Genomic DNA, 18,123 nt, shown 5'->3' with positions numbered 1-18,123 from the left:
GCCCAAGCCTACCTGTCCGCTACTAAAGGGGCTGGGGAACAGGCCTTATGAGGAACGGCTGAGAGAGCTGGGGGGTTTAGCCTGGAGAAGAGGAGGCTGAAGGGAGACCTCATTGCTCCCTATAACTCCCTGAAAGGAGGTTGTGGAGAGGAGGGAGCTGGGCTCTTCTCCCCAGTGACAGGGGACAGGACAAGAGGGAATGGCCTCAAGCTCCACCAGGGGAGGGTCACACTGGACATTAGGAAAAAATTTTTCACAGAAAGAGTCATTGGGCACTGGCAGAGGCTGCCCAGGGAGGTGGTTGATTCACCTTCCCTGGAGGGGTTTAAGGCACGGGTGGACGAGGTGCTGAGGGGCATGGTTTAGTGTTTGATAGGAATGGTTGGACTCGATGATCCGGTGGGTCTCTTCCAACCTGATTATTCTATGATTCTGTGATTCATCTCCCCATCTTTTAAACACCTCCAGGGATGGGGACTCAACCACCTCCCTGGGCAGCCGTGCCAGTGCTTGATAACCCTTTCAGTGAAGACATTTTTCCTAATGTCCAATCGGAACCTCTCCTGGTGCAGCTTGAGGCCATTCCTCCTCATCCTACCACCCATCACAGAGGAGAAGAGCCCAGCGCCCACATCGCTGCAAACTCTTTTCAGATCGTTGTAGACAGCGATTGAAGGAGGCACTGGAAGAGCCTCTGCTGTGCCTGCCGCGCTGGGACAGGCCCCAGGGGAGTATACAATCATAGAATCATAGAATAACCAGGTGGGAAGAGACCCACCAGATCATCGAGTCCAACCATTCCTATCAAACACTAAACCATGTCCCTCAGCACCTCATCCACCCATCCCTTAAACACCTCTAGGCACCCCTCAGCCACAGCCGCAGTGCCCATTCCTCCAGCAGTGCCCAGGTGCTGCTCAGGCCTCCAGCTGCCTGCACGGCTCCCATCAGCTTCATTTCAGCAGAGACAGGTGCAGCTCGCCCCAGCAGTTACAGCATTTGCACTAAAGTAGGATAAGCCGCTTTCAAACACACTGCACATTTTCATACCTTCATTAGCACCAATTTAACCAAACTGCCTTGAACTAGACCAGGTTAACTTTCTTTTCCCTAACTCAGTAACTCTTCTCCTGCCCTGTCTGACTGTATTTCTGCTTCTGACATGGCACATCCATGCTTTCTACAGGTCAGCAGTGTTATTTTTAGTTTCCCTGTGCTGCTTTTTATTCGCTTTTAAATATCTTAGAATAGCTCCACACAGAATATAATACACTTCTGCATTTTGCTAAGGTTCATAGGACCCTGTTTGGCAACTGAGATACAGGCGGATAAATCATGGGCCAGATTTCTGCAAGTGCACTTCACACTCAGGTAAGCAACATGACTTGACAGTGCCACTGCTTGGACTGATCCCTGCTGCGTCACAGGGTGTGCGATTGTCACTCCCACACGTATCCCCCAAGAGGCTGCAAACACTGAACAACGCAGCGGTAAGAAGCTTATAACCTAAACATGCGAGCAACATCCAGCCAGTCGCAGGAAAGCATCTTCCACAGGAGAGCCTCACCACAGAAATTTGTGTCCCCTCAGCATCCTCCCCCAAGCCAGGGCAGCTCAGAAGAGCAGATCCTGCTCAGTCACACATGACCCGACTCAGCTACGCATCTGTGTCAGCATCTTTGCAATTATTGATGCCAAAGCCAAGAAAACACTCAGCTCTGCTTTCAGGTCTTCATCACATACGAAGAGCTGACAATTAGACACATTGCCTTGTTACCAATAAAACAAAGCAAATCTGAATGAGATGTCATACAGGGACAACACAAGGGGCAGCAATTTTATTCATTTCTCTGAGCATAATCATCTTTTAAAATCTCTTTTGATGTGAGGAGGTGCCAGGGATGGACAGCGTGTGGCCACTTTGTTCTGCAAGGTGAGGCTAAGAACAACCAAACCCGATGGCTTTTCCCAGTCCCATCCATGGGAAAGGCTCAGGCACACACAAGGCATTATTACATACAGTAAGTGAGCAAAACTATTGTAGTGCAGGAATGTGACAAAAATCAATAAACTAGGCTATTTTACTGCCTGTATAAATCTTTCAACTAATTAGAAAGAGTCAACATGTTTTCAGGAGATCTTGCTTCTGTGTGAGACAGACTTCTTCACCAAGATGCTAATACCTTTGCTGCAATATATAACCTCTGACACTTCAGCTACTCTTTCATTTCTCCTGGCATGATTACAGTGTAAAAGTGCTATTTTTTAAATTATTTATCAAGTCACTTACTAAAGTCACATCTTAGGTGAATTATAAGATTAAAAGCCTAGAAAGAAAAACATCCCTTGGATTTCAAAATATAGAGTTAGGTAAAGCTATATTTAATGATACTTTGGATTTATAGTTAAACTTTAAATGAATAGATAAAGCAGTATCATTAGACATTCTTCAGCATTTTATAATAAGTCAAAAATCCTTAATTATTATGCTACACTACATGAATGTATACATTATTCATGAAAAACAGGGGAATATACTACCAACTGAAGTTTTTTAAACCTAATTTAGTTTCTCTTATTCTGATCTCCTCTCAGTCCATTGTGGAAAATGATCCATTTCACAGACAACAGCACTATGATATACAGCTGACAGTCTGTAGGTAGGCTCAGCAGGAATGAAAAGAGGAACGTGGTACTAATGGAGCTGAATACAGACCAGAAGAGATCAGCCTTTAGGGGAACTGTAGGAACAGCCTGCCATGCACCAAGCCTTACACTAGTTCCTACTGTACCACTTACAAAGTCATGAGTCCTAGTTTGGCCTTTGTTTCTGGTCTATTTTTTACTACGTGCAATAAAGCTGATGGGGGGCCCAGCTATGACATCCCAGGTGCACTGTGTGTTGTAGATGCACACAGAAAGAATAGAAAAAAATGCAGTTGACAGTGAAAAAAATGGGAGAGAAGGAAATTATTCACTCTGTCGTACCTGTCCATACTAGGAAGGGATGTCCAAAGAGACTGATGAACTTGGGCAGTGTCAAGCAGTGTCTGTGAAGAGCCAGGAATTTAATTCATCACCTCAAATCCCAGTTCCCCAGCCCCTGATTTGTTAAATCTCTCAATTCTTTCTGCTAACCAAATTATTCTATGTTGTGATATTCTAGTGTTTTAATCCAATGCCAGAGAATTGAGTGAAAAAGACTTTTCCACTGACTTCAGTTAGCTTTGGAAGTGTCCCCAGGTACACTTTCTTAATCAATTCTAATCATTCTATGTGTGGACTCACCCACATCCATTACAATTAGATCGTGGCCAAGCATTCTCTTCTGATTGCCACCAGTGGAGTTGTCCTCCCAGCTGCTCTTTTCTTGCCTGCTGAGGATTGATGGATTTGCCACTTGAGTGCCTTCCACTCTGTCCTGCTTCAGTCAAATAAGATAGGTTTGTTTTTACTTTAAATAACAGAAATTAAAGAGCTCCCACCTGAGCAGCGTGCTTGGCAGAGTTGAGGTACAAAGTGAACAGCCTCCAGCACGAATAGGGTGATCTCAGGGGCATAATTTGCCCTAATAAATACAACTAGTTCCAGAAGCGGTCATCGTCCATGGCTGCAATCGGGAGACCCTCGGTCTTGCCATGAACCTCTGCTTCTGAATCTACACAATTCTCACGTCTTTCTTACCTGAATGGGAAGATGACAGGATGAGAGAATTTACAGCTGTGTGAAGTTCCACTTATCGAGTTTATGTCTAGCCTCTTGTATATAGCAGCATAGATCCAGGTCTGATCTTTGGCAAGTATGGCCACAGGTGGAAGCCATGCACGTGTGTGCGTATGCTCCTTGCGATGACCACCATAAGCCAGAGGAAATAAGGCTGAAAGCTAAGTCCATCTCTCCAAAAACACCATCAACTACTTCCAGCAATTAATTTCAGCAGACAGTGATGCAAAGCTGGTAGATAACCCCACAGCAGCCAAGTACATGCATCCAGCCTCCCTTAAGGCCAGGTAGCAACAGACCTGCAGGGCTGCAAACTTGCAGATGTCGCAGAGCTTTACCCAGCCCTACAATGCATCCATCATCTCCAGCCCCACTGCATCCTGCTGCGCAGGACCCCGTGCTCTCCATGGGCTGCTCTCCCAGATGCTCCCACATTGCTGGAGCAGAGAAAGCCAGAAACACTGATCCACAAGGATGTGAGATGCTGATGCTGCAACAGCAGAGCACGGAAGGGAGCTCATCACACAGAGACTTGGCAGGGCTGCGTTTACACAGGACAAAAGCCAAAGCAAAGACAGCCTATTGCAAAAGGAATGAGGAGGACATTAGTGGCTGGATAAGACCGGATGAAGGATTAGCTTCAGGAAGGAATAAACTGACAAGGAGAGAATCCTGCCTGGCTGGTAGCAGCCATGATTCTGATCACCGCTTGTCAGGAGATAAACACAGAGCTGCATAGTAACGTATTTCCAATTTGGCTCTGCAAAGAGGGATTTTTAATAGAATGCCAACTCCCTTCAGTTGGAGGGACTTGCACAATAATGTCACTGCTGTTGACTGAAGGCACACACACTCAGTATAAAGCAGCAGTAAATGTCAAAATATCAAAAATCATTTTGCATCTGACATTCTCCTGGGTTATTTCAAGTGAAAGATAAATGCACTGTCTTCCAGGCAGTAATCTTATTTGATACCAACAACATACACAAGTAGTTAAGTTTGGAATAGGGTAACTTTCTCACTTTAATGCTGGAAAGCTGAAGAAAAAATTATTAAGCATTTTGCATGTGTGGAATGTAAGAGGAGTGACTGCTCTGCATAGATATATAGACTGTAAAATAAGAACTCCCTTCCCCAAAGAATAACATAACACAACAGGCTTACAGCACAGGTAATGTCTTCATGCAATATATATTTTTATGAAAGAGTAAAAAGATACAGCATATTGACTATTTACCTGTCTCTCTTGACTGGCCAACAGCAGAAATGGAAGCATTGTCAGGGTTTAATTAAAACGAGACACAAATCCTAACTTTGCTTTAATCCAGCAAACAGCTATGCAGCTTGTTAGGGAAACTGCTCATACAGAGAGCTTTTTTTCGTGTGCAGAATAGCTTGTGGAGCAGGAATATAAAATCCATTAACAGATAGTGGAATTATGCTTCCATTTCCCATTGGGAATTTCTCAGACAAGACTAAGACAAATGGTGCCTTTGGCTGTTTAATTCACTTTTTGGTGGGAGAACAAATAATCAGCTAGAAGAAGGCTGTGAGTGTGGGGGAAAGAAGTAAAAACAACTAGCGCACACAAACTCTCATACTGGTGATTTTTGTCCTCTGAATGGGACGTAACTACACTAACAATTGATTTAGAAGTTCTGAGGCCTCTGGTGAGCATCAATAATAATAGAAAAAAGTCCTCTATTAGTCCCTCATTTCTCCTCCTTTCATCCCTGTTCAGTTTTGCTGTAACTACCACAAAAACTGTGGTCAGCAAAGGCACAGAGACAAAAGGTTAAATGGATTAAATGCAACTTGTGCTTCTTGTAACCTCCTGTGGGATTTAGAGAAGCTAATCAACGCTAGATCCACTTGTATTCCACAAATCATTTTTGTTTGGCAGTATCCAATCATAATTGCAGAAATCCCACTGCAATACAGAGTCTGGCAAACTCATCTTGGAACAGCTCATTTGGCGCAAACTTAGATTATATTTTAACTTCAATGATAAGAACTTACTGAGAAGATTACAAGCATGGTTAGTTTTAGATGCCACAAGCTAAGGAAAAAGAGGTAAGTTACCTAAAATGATCTCATCATATTTTGTAACTTTGTCACATAAAACGTAAATTTCTGCAAGTGGAAGGTTTGAAAAACCTGGTTTAAAAAGTAAAAATAAATGAAACCTAGAAATCAACAAATACTGATGTTGATCATCTCTGTTTTTCAGTTATAAATTACTTTTCCCCTCTCCATTTTTTGCTGGTGTTTCTAGAAAAGAAAAGTTTAATACAGTACTTCCTTTACTTCTTTTTGTTTGTGGCAAACAATAGAATTTTTTAATGTGGTTGTAAAAAACTGTTCTATTTTGTATTTCTGTTCTGCTCAGATTATCATATTTCAGGACACAGAACAGAGTAAATCATAGCAATGAGGGGAAGGGTACAACAAATGGTCTGAAACTCTGGAACGATGGCAAAAAAATGCAAATTACTTTTCTTGACAGAAGCTACACATATTTGAGGTAGTTGTATTTAGTTGAATAATGGATTTTCCAGGTTAGCTGGCAAAAGGAAAAGAAAAATGTGGTTTCAGATGAAAATGAAATGGAGTTTCAGGGCAGGAAAGAAATGTGGTAAAAATAATAACAAACATCTTTAAGTGTTGTTTCATATCCTTGTTCACATATAGATAGAGCACATATTAAACCTACATACCTGGATCATATTGTAAACAAGAGTCTCTTTTTCAAGTTGACCAGCACTATTACTAAAACGTAAAGCCCAAGGTTAAATCCCAGAGTGAGATTCTTTTTCTTCCTGAAACAAACAACTGGGCTTCAACTGAAGCAGAATCAGCAGGCTAGCCTGGCAGGCAGAAAAGGAGAATTTCTCTGTTCTCACTTATGTCGGCACAAGGATCCTCCCTGGCTCTGTGCACTCACACGCTGTAGTCACTGATGGACCTGCCAGAGAGTGCAGAAAGAGCCAAGCGTGTTAAATGACCCGTGCTGCGTCACCACAGCAGCACAGCTCCCAGCTGGAGCTCCCAGCAGGCTCCAGGTGGGGAGGGTTGGACAGGTGAGCTGCAGGAGTCTAGCTTTGCCTCTCTGAGCACATCCCTCAGAGGCCTGTGGCTCACGTGCCATGACCCTTTCTCAAGCCCATGCTTCACTTCAAGGACAAGCACAGGTATGAAGATTCTCTAGCCTTCATGCAACATAGTATTTTGTTCCTTCATTTTTCTGAGATGTATGGACATGAAACACGTTGGGTGAGAAAAAGGTTCTCCACACTTACACACCTGCACATCCACCTGTTCATCTGGCAGGCTGCTCCAGCGTGACCTGTTCAAGTGCTCCTCTAATTTATCACATCAGTAACTCAATTACGATGTGAATATTTCAAGGTCTCTTTAAGCATCAGTGACCATATCCTATGAATGAGTTGAGAAAGAAAAAAAACAGTCAAACACATTGGCAGCAGTCAGCAAAGCAAAGATATGCTAAACTATTTTTTCCAGCCTTACCTGTTTAAATGCCTGGTAATAAACACTTTTCAGGCCATTTGTTTTCAGGCTCTGTCATTCTCTGTTCTCCATGCTTTCTGAGGCACTGAACTCCTCTATCCTAGTACATCTGCAAAGAGAAACATTTATGAAAATAAAGGGATTTGATTTAATGTCTGATTTAAAGACTAAACAGTGACTTTAGATACAGCATTTTGGTGGTTTTTTTCATTATGCCTAAGCCAGTCCTGCCCTCCAAGCTGTCAGTGGGTTCATTTCCTCAAAAGCAATGAGTGTTATCAAAGATGGAAAACCAAAACAAGCCAGTGGAACTGGAGCTAACAGCTTCGAAAACACCTTTGATTGCCAATGCTTTCGGCTTGTGATAACACAGTAACATTCTAAAATTGGCTTGAATTTCTGTAAGAAGCTGTCTAGTGTATTTCAGACTTCAAGGTTTCTTACCTATGTAAAAATTCCAGTGCTTGGAAAAATCAAGCACATTGGAGTTATACCCTGTCTTAAAGGAAACAAAATATGCATGCTGAAACTACTTGCTCAATTTCTATTTTGATTATTAACATTCCTTGGCAGAAAACAGGTGGAAGACAAGTGCATGGGTATGTCTGCTCCAAACGGGCACGTACTGCCATCCTCCACCTCCATCAAACCTCTAGTGTGCAGCTTCCATCTAAGTTTAGGGCCAGATGAACCTCATGTACTTCCAAAATAAAGACAACACTATTTGGGAATCCATGTACAGCACTAGTCATCTGAGCAGAGCAGACACGCCTGTTGGTTTGGAATTTAAATAACCACAGCTTTGGAGCAGGCACATCAGAGACAGCCTTAGGTCAAATAGCAGAATCACAGCATTGACTTCAAGCACTTCATAAAAGCCAAAGAAACACCCTCTGCAGTGTAAGCCCTACAGTCTGAAACCTTCTAAGTGGGGTACACATCCCAAGATTCAAGAAAAGGACTGAGGCTGGGAAACAAGGAGCTCTTTGCTGAGCTAGGGAACAGCATGAAGAGGAGTCAAAGCAGCTGTGTGAAGCCGTGGGGTGATCGGGACACGATAGAAAAAATCTGCAAAGTGAGATGCGGAGTGCATCCTGGTGGAAAACTCCAGTCAGCATCTCTTATGACCATGAAAGAGAGTGGAAGAGGATTAGGTATAAAGTTGGGTGGAAGTCATGGGTTTGGGGAGGATTGTGGTGATCAGCATATCTGGAGAGCCCCACAGAGGTTGTTCTGTAAAAGCCCTCAAGTTGCAGGAGCTGCTCAAACATGTCTTCCCATGCAACAAACTCAACAACACTTCTCTGGAGGTATGAAGACAGACTTCGTCAAACCCTGAACTTTGTAAAGACCTATGGAAACACAGAAAGTTCTCCTGGGGGCAGATGGGAGCAGGAGCAGGAAAAGGGTAATAGGAAGCACCATCGTTTAACTACAGATCCTCTCAGGAAAACTCAGTTTAAAGACTACCACAACAATATATTCAAGAGCAAGACTCTGACTTGAAAGCTACAGATCACTGATTGACAGCTTTCTGAAGTATTTTTCAGGTCTAGTTCCCTTCCTAAGCCTTTGTGTTAAATCCCTAGACACAGTGCTTCAGAATGGCAATGCTTTGCCTATTGAGGGTACCCCGGAGGTCACTATCATTTCTCCATTCTTGAGAAAAGGACTAAGACGGTGTCCTGGTCCCCATAGGGATCCAAGATCACTGAATCATGTCCTCCCTGGAGTAATCAGAACCAGAAGAAATATCAGAAATAACGTTTTCTGCAGTGAAAAGCGAAGGTATTTCTCAAGCAGTCCTCAAATTTACAGGAGTAACTTTTCCACTGTTCCTCTGACAGAGCTTGCCTTTCCTTTCTCTGCTTTATTGTCACTTCAAATCTGGTGCAACTGAGACAGCAGAAGTAATCCACTAAGGATGACGAACGCAATATATTATGTTCTTGAAAGTTCTCAGATCAGGGTTTCTTAAAACATAAAAACTGTAGAGCAAGAATCAGCGTTCAAGGGCAGTCAATCAGATCTCTGAATTATGGCCTGCCTTTAAAATATACAGAGGATAACAGTTTTTAAATGTTTACTGTAAAAACTACCATGCGTACTCTACCTTGACAAAAGTCCACAGTAAAGTACTTACCTTCAGGATTCTCCCCATTTATAGGTCTTTGATTCCACTTCAAACTAACCAGAGCAGCTGCTCCAGAAGGTAAAAATTAAACAAAGCAAAACTGTGATTTACTGCCAGACACCCAGTGAGCAAAGGGCACACACCTATCACGGCAGGCAAGCAACAAGCAAGCACAAGAAAAATGTGCTCCAGAGCAACAGAGGGAAGGTGAGAGGGAGGAGGGTGTGCACTAGGAAGAGAGTTAGAATGTGATGTGATAGCTCATTAATGAAAGTGTGTACAAGGCCAGTCTGACATCGAGGAGGTTGTTACAGGACTGCAGTGGGATCATGGTACACATATAGACAAAAGAGGCCATAAGTTTCAAGGAATCATGTATTTATTCCTTTCAGTAAAAAACAGTGGGCCCCAAGCTCACAAAGTACATAGGCGCATGTTCAGGTTTGTCAGTGGATCCAGACCAAAGTGTCAGACCCCACTGGCCCTGCCAGGAGCAGCAAGGTCTCCTGCACAGGTGAGACTCCTCCCTACAGGTTCTTCACCCAGGCACTGGGGACCAAGATCAGGCTACTCAGTTACAATAGCCAGGATGCTTAAAACAGCACTTGATCCTGCACAGACTTGGGAGAATGAGTATCTCCTGTCACTTCCAGGGGCAGCAGAGTACCTTGAGGGTATTCATCCAGCTTGGTGTCCTTGCTGCAACAGAAGAACCTAAAAAATCAGCACTAATTGCTTCTAGTTGCAAAGATTTTTCTTATTGCCTCAGGACTGACACCAGAACTCAGTTTTCACCAGTTTCTTCCTTTATGATGTTCTCCACTTACCTGCCATTCTGCACACCCAGAGCTGAAGCTGTTCCGTCTCCTCTCTTCTCATCTGCCGGCAGACTGAAAACAGCTTGTTCTTGCCTGTTACATGAGGATCACTGACTTCTTTTTAGGAAGTTCAGTCTTGGCAGATTCTTCAGTTCTCAGCTGAACCTGACAAGCAATTACTGACCCAGTTCAAGTATGTGGACACTGCAGAGCTGGGCCATTTCTGAATAAAATGTCTCTGGGGACCACAGAGATCCCTTAGCAAATAGGGATAGCTGCTGCAGGTTAGAAGTGACTGTTCAGGTTAGGGGGTACCCCTTGGTTATTAATAAAAGTGAAGATTTGAGCCACTAGGTCAGCAGTGAGCAAAGTAGGGAAAAAAAAAGAAATCTGGCTACCAAAAAGCATCCAGGAGGCATAACAACGCAGCTGTGAGCCTGGCACAAGCGGGAGGTCGTATTCCCAGAGCAACATTTCACACTGCCTAGGGACAATGCCATGGCTTCACGGTAGATGTGCATTAACCTTCCAGCACATCCAGTCTGCAGCAAACCCAAAGGACATGACAGCACTCACCCTGGAGCTGCCAAACATAGACACCCCTCAGGTTACTCCTCCAGTCTCTTCCAGTGTGACTTGTTTGCCCTCCGCTTACTGTCCAGCCCCAGCTGAGACAGCTACAAACACCGCGGTGCCCTGCTCTGGAGCCATCTCCTCCAACACTGGCAGTTCAGCCTTGTGATGGAAAACAGATTTGGCCCCTTAGCATGTCATCTCATGTCTTCCAGTAGGAAATTTAGATTGCACATATCTAATTAATGGAAAACAGGGGTAAACAAGCAGATTGCTTACTTCAATTATGTCCACAGTGCCTGCAGGGTTACCATTTAAAAATCATAAAGAAAACAGTCAAAATGGGTAAAAAGACACAGACAGGAATATGCAATCTGCATTGTATGACGATTGAAAACACCTCTCTGCCAAGAGTGAAAAGAGGGAGGTTATTCTTGGCAAATGAGTGTAATACGAAATTTTTCAGCCATCTGTAAATAACATTTACCTGGAGCAGCTTTACATAATTAAATGACTTCTTTATGAGTGTTGCACAGACCCATCTGGGCAGAGAGGGAATAACTTGCTGAAAATAAAGACAGAGAAGGAAAGAAATCAGAAGCTCTCCATTAATTTATTTAAATTTCTCCCAGAGGCAATTTCTCCAGAATCCCCCAAATTCCATGAAGTCAAGCATCTGCTTTTCTTGCAGCTTAACTTACCCGCAAGAAGCATTACCTGGACAAACAATCCTCTCTCTAAGCAGCTTAACAAGTTTGTGTAAATGTTTGAGCTGCCTTAAAGAGTCAAGAAAGTCATTCCATATCCTATTTAGAAAAGTAAACAAATTTCTTGTTATTTTGAGTCCCTCAACTACTTGCACTACCAAATGTGTTAGATGAATAGTCTGAGGGATGGCTATTTTGCTACACACATGCAGCAAAAGGTTCAAAAATGGGAGTGAAAAGTGCTTTCTTATACAGTGATTCTAATAGATGCAAACCCAAGTCCTTTGAATTACTTGATTTGTATTTACTAAGAACATTGGCAAGACTGATGATCAAAATTCATTGTTGAGCTGCATTTGAAAATTAAAATGACCAACAATGCCAGCACACTGAATTCCCCTGCTGGTCCTCAGTGTAAACTAGCTGATTGTAAAACAAACACCAGAGTTACTTCTATTGCCTTCTGTATTTAATAGATGTTAGTGTTCAGTACGAATCAGGATTGGTGGAGACATTTGGCATTTCACCTTCCTCCTCTTCATCTGGTTCTTGTCTTATTTTCCTAAGTACCTGTGGGAATATTTCCATCTTACAAAAGAAAAAAAATAAAGCTTCCAAAAATACAATAACTTCTGTTCAAAGGTCTCCATGGGACTGAAGGAGCCTCCCTGACCAAAATTTAGCTCTACATAGCTTTAGAGGTACACGCTCTGCCAGTACTGCAGCTGAAGTTCCTCACTCAAATTAAACTGGAGGACCAGATATTTTGCTGGTCTATACATGGATTTCCGTGACTGCTTCAGAAATCTCCAGAGACAGACAGGATTCCATTTTATTGCAAACCTTGTCTGAGAAAATAAACTTTTTACCTTACCAAGCGCCCAGGCATTCCTGTGACGCTGTGCAGTTATTGTCACCTCAGATTTAATTGTATTAATGGGATGAAGCTAAATAAACTGCTAGCTTACAGTGAATGTCTCTGGATCATTATTTGCATCTTCTCAGCCACAAAGGTGTTTCATGACTGGAAATAATTTAGTATAAAAACTCCAGGGAAAATGTCACTAGATGTGTTAACAGTTCTGACCCCCATCTTAAGATGCACCCCAGAAAGAAGATTTAGGAATAAGGTATAAGCAACATGTAGTCAGCCTCTCTTCTTACACACAACCTGGTGTTCTAGTGACACTGAAGATACGAGACCAGAGGCTTCTGAGATGTAAGCAGCTCACACTGAGCTACAAATTCCAAAGATCCCCTGGACAGCACTAGATTCCTGCCCTCCACTGAGCACAGCCTGGCCCACTGTTTCACAGACTCCCCAGGGGTTGCAGACCCTACAGGAATATAAATTGCTTATGACCACAGAGTAATGCAGGGGGTCTCTAGTTCACCCCCCTGCCCAAAGCAGGGTCAGCCTCGAGATCAGACTGGTTTACTCAGGGCTTTCAGGATCCCACCGAGTTCTGAAAATCTCCAAGGATAGAGAGTGCACAACCTCCCTGAGACCATTTCACAGCTCCACTCTCTTCATGGTGGAAAAAATGCTTCCCTCATCCACTCTTACTTAAAGTTATGCCAGCTGTCTCTTATCCCGCTACTACACACTGCTGTGAAGAGCCTGGCTCTGTCTCCTTGATGCTTCCTCACAGGCACCCAGAGGGCTGTTATTGGGTCTCCCCAATGCCATCTCTTTTTAAACTGAACAAGCCTGGCTCCCTGTCTTTCATTACAGGGCAACTGCTCCAGCTCCCAGCCACCCCAGGGGCTTCTGCTAAACTCACTGCAGTTTATTGATAGCTTTCTTGAATAGTAAAGCCAAAACTGGACACAGTATTTAAAATTACATCCAACAAGTACCGAGCAGAAAAGGATAATCACTTCTGTTGAACTACTGGCTATACTTCTGGCAAACCAAATCCTCCATATATAAGATGACAGCCATCAATTCTCCTTCCCAGTGCAATGAGGAATTGTATATCAGCATTATCAAACATCAAAGGTACCTTTATAAATGGCCAGATTCAGAGCTCAGTTGCATTGCTAAAGTGCTACTGAGACAGGAGAGCTTTGACTCAGACTGTAGTCCAGATTTGCCAACCATGGCTGTCCAAAGGGTATCCTCACAATTTCCCAAATGAGACATAGCAAATGCATGCGGCACAGTTATCTGAGCTACAGAGGTGCTTAACATGCACAGTGGACATCTGACCAGCACGTCTCATATGCCTGGCATTCTGTTGCTAAACATGTGATAATCATCATCCAAATCAACAGGCCAAAAGGAATCAACAGATTTTGTCTGTCTGAACAGATACACCTGGTAGGCCTGGCTATTTCGTTGGTAACTACTGAGTAGAGTCGGCACTAACATGACTGAGATCAGAATCTGGCCCTGGGTTTGTAAGCAGTTAACACAAACTGAATCAAGTAGCTCGACCTACTTTTCTCCATCCATATGGAACTCATCCTTACTCTGCCAAATTAGCACTAAACCTCTGCAATTCTCTCAGCCTCCAGAGTTGCAGGTACAAGTTAGTGCCATAAGATAACTAAATCATATGCATGACTGAAATACTAGAGATAATATGAAGCATGCAAAAGAGATGTAATCAATTTTAGAACAAAGTAAAATCTGCAGTCATTTATCCTACTTCCACTAATATCTATAGATAAATAATGTCATGCATTAAATATTTCTATTGCTTTTGTTCCAGTGGTGAGAACATTCTGGCAAGTACTGAAAGGAAAACTAAACATCAAGTGCAACAACAATCATAAAAGCAAGAAAAATACCCCAACTAGTACAGTACATTTGCATTCAGCACAGATTTTCCAGTCGGCTCCCTTTCCAACATGGGAAAGGGTGAGTTTTGGCAACTCCTTCAGTGAGCAGAAGCAGAGAAACAGCAGGTTCTTTTTTGCCTCAGGAATTAGAATTTCATCATCTGTATCCCAAATACAAAATCAAATACGCTCTCCATTAGATAGGTGCAGTCTGTTCTGATACTGCATAAAACACTTGCTATATCAGAACAAGACAGGGAGCTTACTTTCTCAAGCTAGCCGATTCCAAGGAAAGTATAAAAAACAATTTTGAATTTGGTATCTCTGAGCCTGCAGTCATTTCAGAATACGTGGTTTAACAAGTCTTATCAACCTTTACCCTACTTGGTACCTCTTAACAGTCATAAGAGAAAGAAATAGTTTTGAAAGCTAAATGTTACTGTTAGTCTTCACTTTATTTCTCTTAAGATTTTTGAAGGCAATTGTAGGCTTCTGCTTCTGAAATGCAGTCTTCTCTGATTTCTAGCTAAAAGATGAAGTTAAATTGCTTCTAAATGAACTTAATAGATCTAATTCTCACCAGTTTTGTATCAAAGTATATATTATAACAATGCAGGATCTTGTTGAATTGAGATCTCCAAGTTTTGCATAATATAAAAAGAATTCATTTACCCATTTCAAGCTTGTTACCTCTGAGCATCATTGAGCATCGCTTTTGTATAGTGCAAACATACAGTGAAGAATAACCTGCTGACCCTCGTTGTGCTATTCATTGTACATCCTTCTGTTACATTCTTATTTATTAGTATTTTCTTTTAATTAAATGGGTTTTGGCTTGGCTAATATTGTCTCAAATTAAAGTCCCCTTATGCCTGTAACTACTTCAGCTACCTTTTTTGCTCCCCCTTTCACTTTCAGCTCAAGTTCTATTGAAAGGAGATGATTTTACATCCATTTCTCCAGCTGCCAACAAGACAGTAATCAGAAGGCCTGAAACAGGACTTTAATAAGCAGGGGAGGCTCCTGTGTTGTTAATATTTATTTCATGCTAGTATCTAGAGTCATCAGGCAAGCCAGAGTCCTATTGTAATAAGCCATGTAGTACACGACAGTCCTTGCTCAGAGGACTGTATTGTGAGGGATGCAGGGATCTCAGAGAGGGAGAATTCATATTGCAAGTTTACTTGTCTAATGCAAACTCATTGCCTTTCAACCTCCCAGCAGATGCAGCCGGCACTCAGGAAGAGCGTGGTGTGTATTTGATAATGAGAGCACTTACACTTCATCCCTCACAAGGGAGCCGGTCCCTGCTGTCACAGATTTTGTGCAGCCTTTACTGTGAAGCTACAAACGAGCCCTTCACGGCATCTACATCTGCACATGGTCAAAAAACAGCACTAGGCCATCACATACCAAAGAACTACAATGCTGGCAGTAACAAGAGGCAGAAAAGCTTAGGACTCCAGGGAGGAACTTGCCTGCTGAGCAGTCATGGAGAAGGCAAGTGCAGATCCCACATTCACATGTAACAGTCACTTTAAAGCATGAAGGACTTCAGTGACCAAAATCACTCCAATCCAGGCACCGGCAAGAATGTGTCAGGTATTAAATGGCCTGTTTCCAGAAAACACAAGTGCCCATATTGGTAACATCGTCAGGGAGGGAACGTTTCAGAAGCATCAAGCAGATAAATAAAAAGTCTAAATCTCACTTGGAAGGTGAATATCAAAGCACCTAAATGACTTGGACACAACAACCTGGTCCTCGCAACCTCTGCTGCTTTCCGCCCACACCAGCTCTGTACAAGTGCCAGGACAAGCCATTTCAGTGCCTGAGCTCATCCCTCTCCTCCCACCTGTAGATGGTTCCTGCTTTGCATCCTCCCAAGCACCTCCTCCTAAACAAGCCCCTTTGCCCTGTGCCACAAGGGCTGCCTCCTGCACACCTCCCTGCTCTAAGCTGGAGAGTCCCTAAGAGCCCCTGGAAGTGGACATGTATATTTGCCTGCCTGCGTTTCTCTGCTGGGAACAGTTTGCTGTGAAATGTCCCTGTTACCAGGGGAAAAGGCAGGACTCTTGGTATATAGGCATAAAGACAGCTCTGCAAGAGCTCTGTTTGCTGTGTACATAACCTTTTTAGCACAGGAAACATCGTAAGGTCAAAAGGAGCACTTGGACGTAGACAATCAGCTTTGCCAGTGAGCATCCAGTCCCAGGAGCACTCTTGGCCTCTGAGTACACTAGGGAGAACACAAAAGCAGCCAAAGTAAAAAAGCAAAAAACAATGATGGAAGAGCAACTTGAGGCATCAGAGGACAGCAATCACCCCTTGGTATTTTTCCTTTGATTAAGGACATAACATTAGAATCAGCCACTTACCAAAGACGCAAGCAAGAGCATTTTTACCACTTCCCCCAAGCTCAGATCTTACACCCAATTTCCTTTAATAATTAAGGGAAAGGTTTCATCTCCTTTTCTAGTTAGGTCACCAGTCCACAATGATTGTGATGGTGATGATGCCTTTGTTATTCAAGGATTGTTCCCTTCCCATTCCTTTTAACTCTCTGATTTTGGGCAGGTCAGTGTCCTTCACCTGCCTGTATTATTACATGGAACACAGGTGACTGCAAAACTGCAGGTCATTATTCCTGCCATGTTTCAGGGTGAACAGAGCTTAATATGGTTTTAATACAATTACCCAATTATAAATTTGTCAGATTCTTGGGCTTGCACTTGCATTTCACATGACAGCCAATCAACTGGACACACCATCAAAGCAGCAACAGAGGGTATACATATTAGGCATTCTGAAAAGAATCATCAATTTTAAAAATCCCAAGTTACTGTAGCCTTTGGGAGCCAGAAAGGATGGAAATTCTGCTGAATAGAAGCAGTGCTTGTGCCATGAATAAGACACGTTAATTCTGCAGTTAATTCTATTTTAGAACAAATGCGTTAAACACTTATTACACCAAGTGTTAGTTTAAAACAATCATTAAAATCAGTTTTCTCTCTGTCCACTGGAGATCAGTTATTCATTTAAAGTTGATGGAGCTTCCCTAATTTTAACATCATTATTTCTATACGCACGTAGCAAGAGCCATTATATTTTAGATTCACGTAGTAATGTTGCTCAATATAGTTCTTACACTCTCTATACTCCTGTTGAAAACTTTTATACCGATCACAAATATTTCATTTAAAAATTAGTCTCTTAATGACCATCTTCTGGAAATACATGTGCAGCATGTACAAAACAAAACAGTCAGCTTAGAGCAATACACACAGATTTATTATTTCTGAGCCAGATCACTTCTGCTTTTCCTCCAGACTTTGTTTAACCAGACATTCATCATAGGGGTTTTTGTACCTCATTATTTGCCAAGCTATTTACTTCCCCTCCTAACTGGAGGTGAAGATGTGGGCCCACAGTTTCCCACACCTGTATTATCCCCAAAGTACAACCCCAAAGGAGCTGGAGTCTGGTCTACCTCTTGCTGGTTCCTGGTGGCACCACCGATGGCTGAAAGTCTAGAGGGCCAGCTTGGCTGGCTGTTGGTCCCCTGCTGCCTCGCCAGCATGGAAACGGAGGCAGTGAGCATCCCTAGCACTGGCTGGGCTTTTCAGAAGACAAGAATGGGACAGGTAGGCTCAGGCACTGGTCTCTGCTGTTGCCTGGTGCTGGACTATCTGGAGAACAGCAAGGATGACATCTTAGTTAATAATGACTGCTGAAAAGGGCAATTGAAGCCTTTAACTTTTAAAATACATCAATTTACAGTAATTAACATACAGAGCTTATCAGATTAGGAGTAAGAAAATTGCTGCCATCTACTGCTGGAAAGAAATACGTG

The 18,123-nt window shown here is 42.8% G+C and overlaps 1 protein-coding gene across 11 annotated transcripts in view; it reads right to left on the bottom strand.

The window, feature by feature from the left end:
* The window catches only part of IL1RAPL2 (interleukin 1 receptor accessory protein like 2), a 389,872-nt gene that overhangs the window by 363,054 nt on the left and 8,695 nt on the right, over positions 1-18,123 (bottom strand). For 2 of the 11 annotated variants that reach the window (XM_069867570.1, XM_069867581.1), the window contains exons 3-7: positions 17,761-17,959; positions 9,395-11,341; positions 7,252-7,360; positions 7,027-7,158; positions 6,441-6,492 (exon numbers count right to left, since the gene is read on the bottom strand). The gene's annotated coding sequence lies outside the window, so the exon portion shown is untranslated. Of the gene's footprint in view, positions 1-1,506; positions 1,770-3,288; positions 3,425-6,432; positions 6,493-7,026; positions 7,159-7,251; positions 7,361-9,394; positions 11,342-17,760; positions 17,960-18,123 lie in introns of all 11 variants that reach the window. The other 9 variants (XM_069867573.1, XM_069867567.1, XM_069867568.1 and 6 more) reach the window with 9 other exon arrangements.

The sequence above is a fragment of the Phaenicophaeus curvirostris genome, chromosome 13 (assembly GCF_032191515.1).
Source record: "Phaenicophaeus curvirostris isolate KB17595 chromosome 13, BPBGC_Pcur_1.0, whole genome shotgun sequence".
Taxonomy (NCBI): Eukaryota; Metazoa; Chordata; class Aves; order Cuculiformes; family Cuculidae; genus Phaenicophaeus; species Phaenicophaeus curvirostris.
The sequence above is the reverse complement of the archived record's forward strand: the minus strand, read 5'-3'. Positions and strand labels throughout refer to the sequence as shown.